General features: G+C 42.6%; 1 pseudogene; it reads right to left on the bottom strand.

The window, feature by feature from the left end:
* Positions 1-222: 222 nt before the first annotated feature.
* Positions 223-12,004, bottom strand: LOC143591741 (4-diphosphocytidyl-2-C-methyl-D-erythritol kinase, chloroplastic/chromoplastic-like; annotated as a pseudogene).
* Between the last annotated feature and the right edge of the window lie 620 nt (positions 12,005-12,624).

Below are 12,624 nucleotides of genomic sequence, written 5' to 3'. Positions count from 1 at the left end.
ATTAAGGAGCAGATTACTACACTTAATTTTAGTGATCTGCTAGTATAAATTGCAGGCTTGTTTATCATCTTTTCATTCATTCAAGTTGTTTAAGTTTGTCTTGTTCTTGTAATCGAAGACCGCCCCTCTCGAATCGGGCCACTATCATTTTGTTTCTAATAAAACCTAGCCTGTTTCTATTCTTATCAATCCCGTACCTATCAACAAACATCCATACTTAGATTATGCAGTGCAACTAGATTGGTCTGCAAGTGAAACAGCAGCATTTGCTGAAGATGGTTCTGCGTACCATTGCTGATCTGCACACGTTAGGAATGTATCTTCTGCATTAACAACACGATCATATGTCAGAAATATGGATCAACCGAAGAGCTTATAGATCAAAGGGTCGAGTAATCTTGACTTACCCGAGGTCCTTATAATCTTCTTCATTATGCTTCATTTTTATTGCATTAGGGGTCACAATTCTTAACATGGGTGTTCATAAACCATTGAAATCGTCCAACGCCAAAAACTGTCACCTGACAAATTAAACAGAATTATCAGTACATAAAAACGACATCATATTTTCCACGGCCCACAGCGATTATGTGTCACACCCGGCCCTGATCGGCGGAAACAGCCGGGCGCGCGCGAGTGGGGATTGATACTTAAGCACGGGTCATTGCAAACATTCAAGATAAGATTTTCATTGCGCATGAAATGTTTAATACAAATACGTTACATTGTTTAAAAATTACATAAAAACATCCAAGTATGAAAAACTGTTGAAGATTTCCACGCCATATCCCCTTGCGCGGCGAGAACAACCACGCGCATCGAAGGGATAGAACTAAAATCTTCCAAAAAGCTAGTTTTTGATGTTCAGCGTGAGGTGCTCTAAGTGTGACTCCATGCGCTACCTAGTTATCTCCTGAAAGACACGTAAAAACATTTGAATCAGTATAAACTGAGTGAGTTCACAAGTTTTAGTAACTTGATAAATCGTATTGCATCATAATCTTGATACAAATCATTCTGAAACATAATTCTGATAGCATCATTAAAACACATGCTTGGTAAAACATAGTTCTATCAACATATTCTGATAAAATCGTTCCGCGGGTTACGCGCGAACATTTCTGGGAACTGTGCTCGTCTGTGTAAGTGGCGCTGCCACTACGAGCGAAATAAGTAATACCGTCCCGCGGGTTACGCGCGGACACTTCTGAAAAATCGTGCTCGTCTGTGTAAGTGGCGCTGCCACTACGAGCGAATAATACCGTCCCGCGGGTTACGCGCAGACGTTGTGCCGGAAAACAAGGCGCTCGTCTGCGTAAGAGGAGCGACCTCTACGAGCGGGCTCAATCCCATAGTACTGCCCCGTGACATGCTAGGCACTCGTCTGTGTAAGAGGTGCGACCCCTACGAGTGGGTGGATCAAACCAGCAGTCCCTACCCTTAGAGTTCCAATGGTAAAGTGATCACTTACTCGAATCTGGTGCACTAACATCGAAAAACCATAGATAACCGTTCGCATTGCTCATCATGAAACATAACTTAAACACATAATCGCTTGCATAGCTTGTAAGTATACCATGATAAAACATTATTTAAGTACGTGTCCCTCGCCCCGAAAACAGTTTAAAAATAGTGAAAACAGTGAAAATAGGGGCTGTGAGACTCACCTGTGGTTCTTGTTAAGGGATTAATCGAGATTCGGGTTTTCTTGGTGTTGGCCTTTGAATTGAAGGTCTAGAATACGATTAAATAACAAGAAGTATATATATTAAGATCAAGAAATAGGAGAATATAAGGGTTGGAAAGTAGATCTCAAGGTTATATTCTCGGCTTACCTAGTAACAGGATCGGAAATGAAAACAACGGATGCTTGGGAGATGATTAGTGCAAGTTTGCAGTTCTTAAGAGAGAAGTTTGAAGTGTGTTTGGGTGATAACTTAGGTTACATATTTATAGGCAAACCCCAGGGAACACAATCCCTTGCTTTAGGGGATTGTAATCTTTTCATATCTAGGTGTAATGATGATAAAGTATGGAAATTATTATTATTTATCTAAAAGTGGAGTAGTGGATAAAAGATTTTGATTTGATTTGGTCAGGACATGCAGGTCTGGGGTTGGTGAGAATAGGGTGGCTGACAGTTGACTTTTCATGTTACAGTGTGCTTTTTCAGGTACTTTTGTCAGTGTACAGTAAAAAGTGGAAAATCTCTGAAACACGCTACTGTTTCCTTTTGGGCGGGAGTAATCTTCTTACGTCTGGAGAATAGACTAAGTGTTCTGTGCGTATTACTTTGTGCGCATAGCTTTCTGCGTGAAGGACATTTCTTTGCTGCGGGTAGGTGCGTAACCTTCTCGCAGTTAGGGACATTGAGTTTCATTTGTAGATTCTCCAGGTGGTCTTGGTATTTCAACATAGTGATCAGTCATGTTGAAGTCAATTCCATCTTGGAGCTTCAGACAAACTAGCTCTCAATGTTCCCGCCATGCGGGGAGGTTGGTTCCCTTCCGCACGCGCATAAACGATTTAGGATGCACCCGCCTTAGCATCATGAGGGATGGTCAACCCATTAGACAACATATCGTTAAGTTACATGAAAACATAAAGCCAAAACATTCGCGCATGGCGCATATAACATATGCTCACGCTGGTTCTTAACATGGCGCTCGCGCAGGGTGCACATAACAAATACCCGCGCCGATTCTAACATAGCGCGCTCGCGCAGGGCGCACATAACAAATGCACGCGCTGATTCTAACATAGCGCGCTCGCGCAGGGCGCACATAACAAATGCACGCGCTGATTCTAATATGGCGCGCTCGCGCAAGGCGCATATAACATAATTACCTAATATTTAGGTTGATTACTTGGTTTAAGGGATTGGGAATTTACCGGGTGTCACATTCTCCCCCTGTTAAGAGAATTTCGTCCCGAAATTTAGGAGACGTCGCTGGCCGAAGCCATGTTCTGAAAGAGGTGTGGGTATTTCTTGCGCATCTGGTCTTCTCTTTCCCAAGTGAATTCAGGCCCACGCCTCGAGTTCCATTGAACCTTTACTAACTTGATTTTGCTTCTGCGTAACTTTTGTTCTTTCCAATCGGTTACTGTTATAGGTTCTTCTACGAAGTGCAGCTGTTTGTCGATGTGAATCTCTTCCAACGGCAAAATCAACGTTTCGTCAGATAAACACTTTTTGAGGTTGGACACATGAAACGTATCATGAACTCCACTGAGTTCGGCGGGTAAACGGAGTTTATAAGCAACCGGACCGATCCTTTCCAGGATCTCAAATGGTCCAATGTAGCGCGGATTCAACTTTCCTCGCTTGCCGAAACGGGGGACTCCTTTCCATGGAGAGACTTTCAAAAGTACTCTATCCCCTACTTGAAACTCCAACGGTTTCCTTCGCACATCTGCGTAGCTCTTCTGTCTGTCGCGCGCTGTCTTAAGGCGATCCCGTATCTGAAAAATCTTGTCCGTTGTTTCTTGGATCAATTCTGGACCAGTCATTTGCTTGTCATCCACTTCAGCCCAGCACAGTGGGGATCTACACTTGCGCCCATACAAAGCTTCAAACGGCGCAGCCTTGAGGCTTGTGTGATAACTGTTGTTGTAAGAAAATTCAACCAATGGGAGATGAGTATCCCAGCTACCTCCGAAATCGATTGCGCACGCGCGTAGCATATCTTCCAATGTCTGGATTGTTCGCTCGCTTTGCCCATCCGTTTGAGGATGATAAGCTGTACTCATATCAAGGCGAGTACCTAGAGCTCCTTGTAACGATCTCCAAAACCTTGAGGTGAACCGACTATCTCTATCAGAAATGATGGACACCGGGACTCCATGTTTTGAAACTACTTCTCGAATATACAATCGGGCTAACTTTTCCATCTTATCGGTTTCCTTGATCGGCAGGAAGTGTGCTGATTTAGTTAGCCGATCTACAATAACCCAGATCGTGTCGTAACCCCCAGGTGTCCTTGGCAGTTTGGTGATGAAGTCCATAGAGATTTGTTCCCACTTCCACATGGGAATTTCTGGCTGTTGAAGCAACCCCGACGGCTTCTGGTATTCAGCCTTTACCTTCGAACACGTCAGGCACTTACTGACATACGTCGCGATGGCGCCTTTAAGATTGGGCCACCAATACAGCACTTTAACATCTTGGTACATCTTGTCTGCGCCAGGATGTACGGAATACCGCGTCTTGTGAGCTTCGTTTAATACTTGCTCGCGCAATCCTCCCCTGAGAGGGACCCATATGCGGTTAGCAAAATATCGAGTGTCGTTCTCTTTGATCTCCAAATTCTTAATCATACCCCCAAGGGATTCGTTTTTAACAAACTCTGGTTTCAAGGCTTCTTGCTGAGCGTCTCGGATGCGGGTAGAGAGATCTGCGCGAATGGTCAACCTTAGAGCCTTGACTCTTAGCGTTTTTATTCGCTCCTTCCTACTTAGCGCGTCTGCTACCACATTCGCCTTTCCAGGGTGATACTTTATTTCACAATCATAATCATTCAACAGTTCCACCCATCTTCGTTGCCTCATGTTTAAATCCTTTTGATCGAATATATGTTGAAGGCTCTTGTGATCCGTAAAGATTATACACTTTGTACCATAGAGGTAATGGCGCCAAATCTTTAGCGCGAAGACAACCGCTCCAAGTTCCAGATCATGCGTTGTGTAGTTCTTTTCATTGGTCTTAAGTTGGCGCGAGGCATACGCTATGACTTTGTCTCGCTGCATAAGGACACATCCGAGTCCCTGATGTGAAGCGTCGCAGTAAACGACGATGTCATCCGTCCCTTCGGGCAGAGACAGAATTGGCGCACTACATAACTTCTGTTTTAACATTTGAAATGCTGTTTCCTGATTTTCGCCCCAAACAAACTTCTTGTCTTTCTGAGTTAGCGCGGTCAGTGGTAGAGCTATCTTGGAGAAGTTCCCAATGAAGCGTCGATAGTAGCCAGCTAGTCCTAGGAATTGCCTCACCTCAGTTGGGGTTTTTGGCGCTTCCCAGTTTTCGATGGCCTTGACTTTGGAAGGATCAACGTGTATTCCTTTCTCGTTTACAACGTGACCGAGAAAGTGAACTTCTCTAAGCCAAAACTCACATTTGGAAAACTTCGCATACAACTTTTCTTTCCTCAACAATTCCAAAATCAATCTCAGGTGTTGCTCATGCTCGGCCTTGGTCCGAGAGTAAATCAGAATATCATCTATAAACACAATCACAAACTTGTCCAAGTATGGTTTGCACACGCGGTTCATCAGATCCATGAATACAGTCGGTGCATTAGTTAGCCCGAAAGGCATCACTAAGAACTCATAATGGCCGTATCTAGTTCGGAAGGCTGTTTTCGGCACATCTTCCTCATGGACCCTAAGTTGGTGGTATCCTGACCGTAGATCTATCTTCGAATAATAACTGGATCCCTGCAACTGGTCAAATAAGTCGTCAATCCTCGGTAAGGGGTACCGATTCTTGACTGTCAGCTTGTTCAGCTCCCTATAGTCAATACACATCCGGAAGGAACCATCCTTCTTCTTAACAAACAGTACTGGAGCTCCCCAAGGTGAAAAGCTTGGGCGTATGAAACCCTTATCCAATAGTTCCTGTAACTGATTGGATAGCTCTTGCATCTCAGATGGAGCTAATCGATAAGGCGCTCGAGCTACTGGCGCAGCTCCTGGGACTAAATCAATACGAAATTCGACTTGTCGCGGCGGCGGTAATCCGGGCAAATCTTCAGGAAAAACTTCTGGAAATTCGCGCACTACTGGTAAGTCTTCAATTCTTCGCTCATCTCCTTTCTTCTCTACGACATGCGCCAGGAAGGCGTAGCACCCTTTCCTTAGGCACTTGCGCGCCTTTAGGCATGAAATCAGTTTCGTCGCAACTCCCCTTCTTTCCCCTTGAATTACCAAAGTTTCTCCGTTCAACAGTGGGATCCGAACCTGCTTCTCATGGCAAATAACTTCCGCGCGGTTCTCGACTAACCAATCCATACCTACCACAATGTCAAAACTTCCCAAGTCTATTGGTAACAAGTTAATATTGAACCCGTGACCTCCCATGACTATAACACATTGTTCAGTTCTTTCGTTCGCGCATAACTGCCTACCATTGGCTAGTTCTATAGTATAAGGCGTGTCTAGCCTACTGGTTGCTAAGCCTAGGGAGTTTTTAAACTCAGCAGATATAAAACTTAGGTCAGCGCCAGTATCAAATAAGACAGATGCAAAATGGCCGTTAAGCAAAAACGTACCGGTTACCACATTCGGCTCTTCTTTAGCTTCGCCCGCGCCGATCACAAAAGCTCTCCCGCGAGCTTGGTTTCCCCTTTGCGGGCAATCCCGACTGAAATGCCCTGGCTTTCCGCATGCGTAGCAGTTGTCACTGGCTCCAGCTTCTTTAGCACGACAATTCACCGTCTTGTGCCCTGGCCTGTTACATTTGGCGCACGTGACGCTCGCGCATTCACCCTCGTGGTGAAACTTGCATTTGTTGCACCATGGGTAAGGCCCGATGTATCCTTTCCTTGATGGCTCCGCGGTTTGGATCGCGTAAACCCTTGCGCTTTCCTACTTCTTGAACGGTGGCTGCTTGGAGTCGGACCCTCGGTGGTGAGAGTTCCATTTCCTCTTGGGATCAGAGGTTCGCTGCTCGATTCCGCGCGTAGTCAACATACCCGCACGGACCGTATCCCTTGTAAGGGTGATGGCCCGCGCTACCCCGCCTCATCAAAGGTTGGAGGCGCTGCGGCGTTGAGCGGAACCCTAACAACAGGAGGTAACCCAAAAATATACCTCTCGATCTTCTTTTCCTCCGTGTTTGCCATGTCTGGCACCAGCTGGCAAAGCTCGTTGAACCGGTTGTTGTAGGCGTCGATATCCGTTCCTACCATGGTGTGGTTCCAGAATTCCTGCTGCAGACTCTGGATTTCTGCGCGAGAGCAGAACTTTCTCATCATCATTTCCTTCAGTTCCTCCCAGGTCTTGTGAAGAGCAACTTCTCGCCCCAAAGTCTTCACTTGAAGCTTCCACCAAGACGAAGCTGCTTCTTGGAACATGCATGTCGCGTAAAGGACCTTCTGGTTCTCACTACATCTGCTAATGGAGAGAACTGTCTCCATCTTGTCAATCCAGTTGTAGAGCCCAATGGCCCCTTCGGTACCCTTGAATGGCCAAGGCCTACAGGCCATGAATGTCTTATAGGAGCATCCTTTGTCCAAGGCTCCTGATTCGGGTTCTGGGGTCTCGTTCTGACGACCCTGACTTGATTCGGCCTTACTGGCCTCATGCGTCGCGATCGCTTGCGCGATTATTTCCGCGAGTTCCTCGGGTGTCATGGTAATTCCCTTGGCTTTAGTTGGAGGCATTCTCGCTTTAAAAGAGAATGAAAATATATTAAACTTAGCGCATGTACTCTGAGCACATAAGGTTCTTTATATTTATTCACTAGACACTGTGTGACCCGTGTTCCTAAGTGTGTGTATAGTTTCTTTTGAAAATATTTTCTTTGAAAAATATTTCATGCGATTCCCCAACGGTTATAGTCTAGGTTAAAACTTCTTTTCCTAGTTCGCTATAACCAGTGCTCTGATACCAATCTGTCACACCCGGCCCTGATCGGCGGAAACAGCCGGGCGCGCGCGAGTGGGGATTGATACTTAAGCACGGGTCATTGCAAACATTCAAGATAAGATTTTCATTGCGCATGAATTGTTTAATACAAATACGTTACATTGTTTAAAAATTACATAAAAACATCCAAGTATGAAAAACTGTTGAAGATTTCCACGCCATATCCCCTTGCGCGGCGAGAACAACCACGCGCATCGAAGGGATAGAACTAAAATCTTCCAAAAAGCTAGTTTTTGATGTTCAGCGTGAGGTGCTCTAAGTGTGACTCCATGCGCTACCTAGTTATCTCCTGAAAGACACGTAAAAACATTTGAATCAGTTCACAAGTTTTAGTAACTTGATAAATCGTATTGCATCATAATCTTGATACAAATCATTCTGAAACATAATTCTGATAGCATCATTAAAACACATGCTTGGTAAAACATAGTTCTATCAACATATTCTGATAAAATCGTTCCGCGGGTTACGCGCGAACATTTCTGGGAACTGTGCTCGTCTGTGTAAGTGGCGCTGCCACTACGAGCGAAATAAGTAATACCGTCCCGCGGGTTACGCGCGGACACTTCTGAAAAATCGTGCTCGTCTGTGTAAGTGGCGCTGCCACTACGAGCGAATAATACCGTCCCGCGGGTTACGCGCAGACGTTGTGCCGGAAAACAAGGCGCTCGTCTGCGTAAGAGGAGCGACCTCTACGAGCGGGCTCAATCCCATAGTACTGCCCCGTGACATGCTAGGCACTCGTCTGTGTAAGAGGTGCGACCCCTACGAGTGGGTGGATCAAACCAGCAGTCCCTACCCTTAGAGTTCCAATGGTAAAGTGATCACTTACTCGAATCTGGTGCACTAACATCGAAAAACCATAGATAACCGTTCGCATTGCTCATCATGAAACATAACTTAAACACATAATCGCTTGCATAGCTTGTAAGTATACCATGATAAAACATTATTTAAGTACGTGTCCCTCGCCCCGAAAACAGTTTAAAAATAGTGAAAACAGTGAAAATAGGGGCTGTGAGACTCACCTGTGGTTCTTGTTAAGGGATTAATCGAGATTCGGGTTTTCTTGGTGTTGGCCTTTGAATTGAAGGTCTAGAATACGATTAAATAACAAGAAGTATATATATTAAGATCAAGAAATAGGAGAATATAAGGGTTGGAAAGTAGATCTCAAGGTTATATTCTCGGCTTACCTAGTAACAGGATCGGAAATGAAAACAACGGATGCTTGGGAGATGATTAGTGCAAGTTTGCAGTTCTTAAGAGAGAAGTTTGAAGTGTGTTTGGGTGATAACTTAGGTTACATATTTATAGGCAAACTCAAGGGAACACAATCCCTTGCTTTAGGGGATTGTAATCTTTTCATATCTAGGTGTAATGATGATAAAGTATGGAAATTATTATTATTTATTTAAAAGTGGAGTAGTGGATAAAAGATTTTGATTTGATTTGGTCAGGACATGCAGGTCTGGGGTTGGTGAGAATAGGGTGGCTGACAGTTGACTTTTCATGTTACAGTGTGCTTTTTCAGGTACTTTTGTCAGTGTACAGTAAAAAGTGGAAAATCTCTGAAACACGCTACTGTTTCCTTTTGGGCGGGAGTAATCTTCTTACGTCTGGAGAATAGACTAAGTGTTCTGTGCGTATTACTTTGTGCGCATAGCTTTCTGCGTGAAGGACATTTCTTTGCTGCGGGTAGGTGCGTAACCTTCTCGCAGTTAGGGACATTGAGTTTCATTTGTAGATTCTCCAGGTGGTCTTGGTATTTCAACATAATGATCAGTCATGTTGAAGTCAATTCCATCTTGGAGCTTCAGACAAACTAGCTCTCAATGTTCCCGCCATGCGGGGAGGTTGGTTCCCTTCCGCACGCGCATAAACGATTTAGGATGCACCCGCCTTAGCATCATGCGGGATGGTCAACCCATTAGACAACATATCGTTAAGTTACATGAAAACATAAAGGCAAAACATTCGCGCATGGCGCATATAACATATGCCCACGCTGGTTCTTAACATGGCGCTCGCGCAGGGTGCACATAACAAATACCCGCGCCGATTCTAACATAGCGCGCTCGCGCAGGGCGCACATAACAAATGCACGCGCTGATTCTAACATAGCGCGCTCCCGCAGGGCGCACATAACAAATGCACGCGCTGATTCTAATATGGCGCGCTCGCGCAAGGCGCATATAACATAATTACCTAATATTTAGGTTGATTACTTGGTTTAAGGGATTGGGAATTTACCGGGTGTCACATTATGCGTTGTTTTAATCATGGAAGCACTTCAAACGCAGGTGGTTTTACGGTAACAACATATGTTAAGTGATATTAATCAATTTTGATGACATGTCACATTTATTATATAACTTAATACCCAAATCGTTTACACAAACGTCTTGTGATATTCCGTTCATTGATATCTTCTCCAGCAAGGTTGACGGGTCAACGGTACTTGATGCATCTAACCGGAACCGCTGATAAGATGCATTTCAGTATTTGATTATTATTGTTATACGTAGAGTTGACACTTTTAGATCCGTTTAGTGACCAACATATTGATTTGGGTTGTGTTTTTATCTCAAAGCGGTCAAATCAAAAAGTCAAAAACAAAGGGGAACAGGTCAAAGGGGTTGAAAGTAATCTAAAGTCCCTTTTTAAGGTATTAACTTACCCATCATTTGAGGGCAAATGAGTAACTTACCCCCTTAAACAAATAAGCTTCTTCAAATAAGCTAAAAACCATCTTCAAGTAAGCTTTTTCAAATGAGCTTATATAAGCTTATAAGCATAAGCTAAAAAAGCTAAACAAAACACCAAATTAAGCTTATCTTGTAAAAAAAGCTAAAAAAGCTATAAGCTTTGCTAAAAAAGCTAGGCCAAACACCCCCTAAACCTACTAGATCGTTTTCCCCAAATTATGAGAACTATATGGTTTTTGTAATGAAAATTAGCCATTTAATGTTTTACAATTATAAAATGAAAAAAAAAGAGTTTGTATGTCAACCCGTTTAGACCTGAACCTATTTTAGCCTTCACCTTATTTGACATATTTCATTCCGAACCTGTTTTGACCCATTTCAGCCCGAACTTAATTTGACACATTTCAGCCCAAACCTAACTTGACCTGTTTCAACCCGAACTATTTTGACTCGTTTAAGCCCGAACTGGTTTGGCCCGTTTAAGCCCAAACCTATTTTGACACGTTTCAGCCTGAACCTGTTTTAGCCCAAATCTTGTTTGACCCGTTTCAACCCGTTTTGCCTTGTTACCCAATTCGCATGACCCACCCATCTTGTTACCTCTAATCACAAGACAAAAATTACCTTGTAAACTTCAGCTGTGGCGCACGCCTCAGGAGGCTTAATCAGAACCATTGGCAGGTCGAAAGGTACCGGTGAGGGTATATCTCAGACAATCTAACATAAAAAATGTGACAAACAAATCAATTTACACGCAATATATATACTTGAAATTAGCATAGTATTAGAGTATGTGTAGTGCTTTAACTCTTCCAGAAAGACGCATATTGTTTAACTAACACCTATTATATAAATATTTTTTATAAAAAATGTGACATGAGCATGGCCCCACACCCCTTGTCTTTTGCGCCCGAACTCCTTCTCTTTTGCGCCCTACCCATGTTGGTGTTTGGCGCCTTATGTGGCTGACATGGATAAAGGCGTTAGCCTATAACACCTAGTCTTAAAAAAGAAAACAGTAAATTGATCATCTGTTAATTTAAATGGATACTGATAGGAAACGATTATATGATCAATTGATTATGAAATTGAATATGGAAAATAAAGATAAACAGGGGAAGGATTTTATTATAGATGGATGATGATAAAACTAAAAAGAAATTACATAGAAGGTTTCAGGGACATGCCCTTTCTCACTGCACATGCAGGAGCCTAACAAACTAACAACTCAATTCACAACTCAATTCCTAACCTCTATTACGTTTCATTACTATTTATATTAATTCTCCTAACTTTTTATAGACTTTACCCTTTACCCTTTTTACCCCTATAGAATTAACATATAACTACTGAAGTAAATTTTTTGAGATGGAACCGTAACACATACATACCTCACCTCGACCGGTGCAATAGACGGCTCCATTGGAGAAGAAGAACAGGACATCTGAACCGACCTCACCTGACCATTCTTGGAGTTCTTTTTCAGTGGCTAGACCACCACTGAACTGGTTTGCCGCCCATAGAGCGGTTGCAGCATTACTACTTCCGCCACCAAGCCCAGCCCCGGTTGGAACTAGTTTATCAACATGAACATTCCAGAAAATATCATAAGCGAATAAATAATAATAGAGGTTGCAATTTTGATACATGTGGTTAGAGTTTACGGGTGTAAATGAGTCAATATGGTCGTGACGTACTTGAGATCGGCTGGTTAAAAGCTAGAATCAAGCCGAACTTAATCAAGTTTGAGCCAGAGTTTCACTTATCAAGCTTGAGCTGACTCATGAGCCTAAACGAGCCATTATTTATGTAGTTTTTATTTAATACATAAAATCCACAAGTATATAATAGTTATTATATATACAATTTATAAAAATTTAAATAAAATATATTATGATCTACATAAAATTTTAATTAGAATATATACATGTATATAAATAGTTATAAATATATATAAATTAGTTAGTAAATAATAAACAAGCTGAGCTCGAGACTGAAAAACTACTCAGGAGCCAAGCTCAAGTTATAGAAACAAAGCTCGATACAAGCCTATTGAGTATATAACTTTTATTTAATATAATCAATATTTATATAAAATTATTAAAAATATAACTATAAAATATATGTATTATGATATATAAAAACTATAATGAAAATATATATGCATATAAATATATATATAAAAATTAGTTAGTAAATGATAAATGAGCTCGAGCTTGTAAACTACTCACGAGCCAAGATCAATCTTTAGAAACAAAGCTCGAAACGA

This window comes from Bidens hawaiensis, unplaced genomic scaffold (assembly GCF_021521415.1).
Source record: "Bidens hawaiensis isolate Kalapana, Puna unplaced genomic scaffold, B.hawaiensis_p1.1 tig00040031_1, whole genome shotgun sequence".
Taxonomy (NCBI): Eukaryota; Viridiplantae; Streptophyta; class Magnoliopsida; order Asterales; family Asteraceae; genus Bidens; species Bidens hawaiensis.
This window is presented reverse-complemented; position numbering and strand designations above follow the sequence as displayed.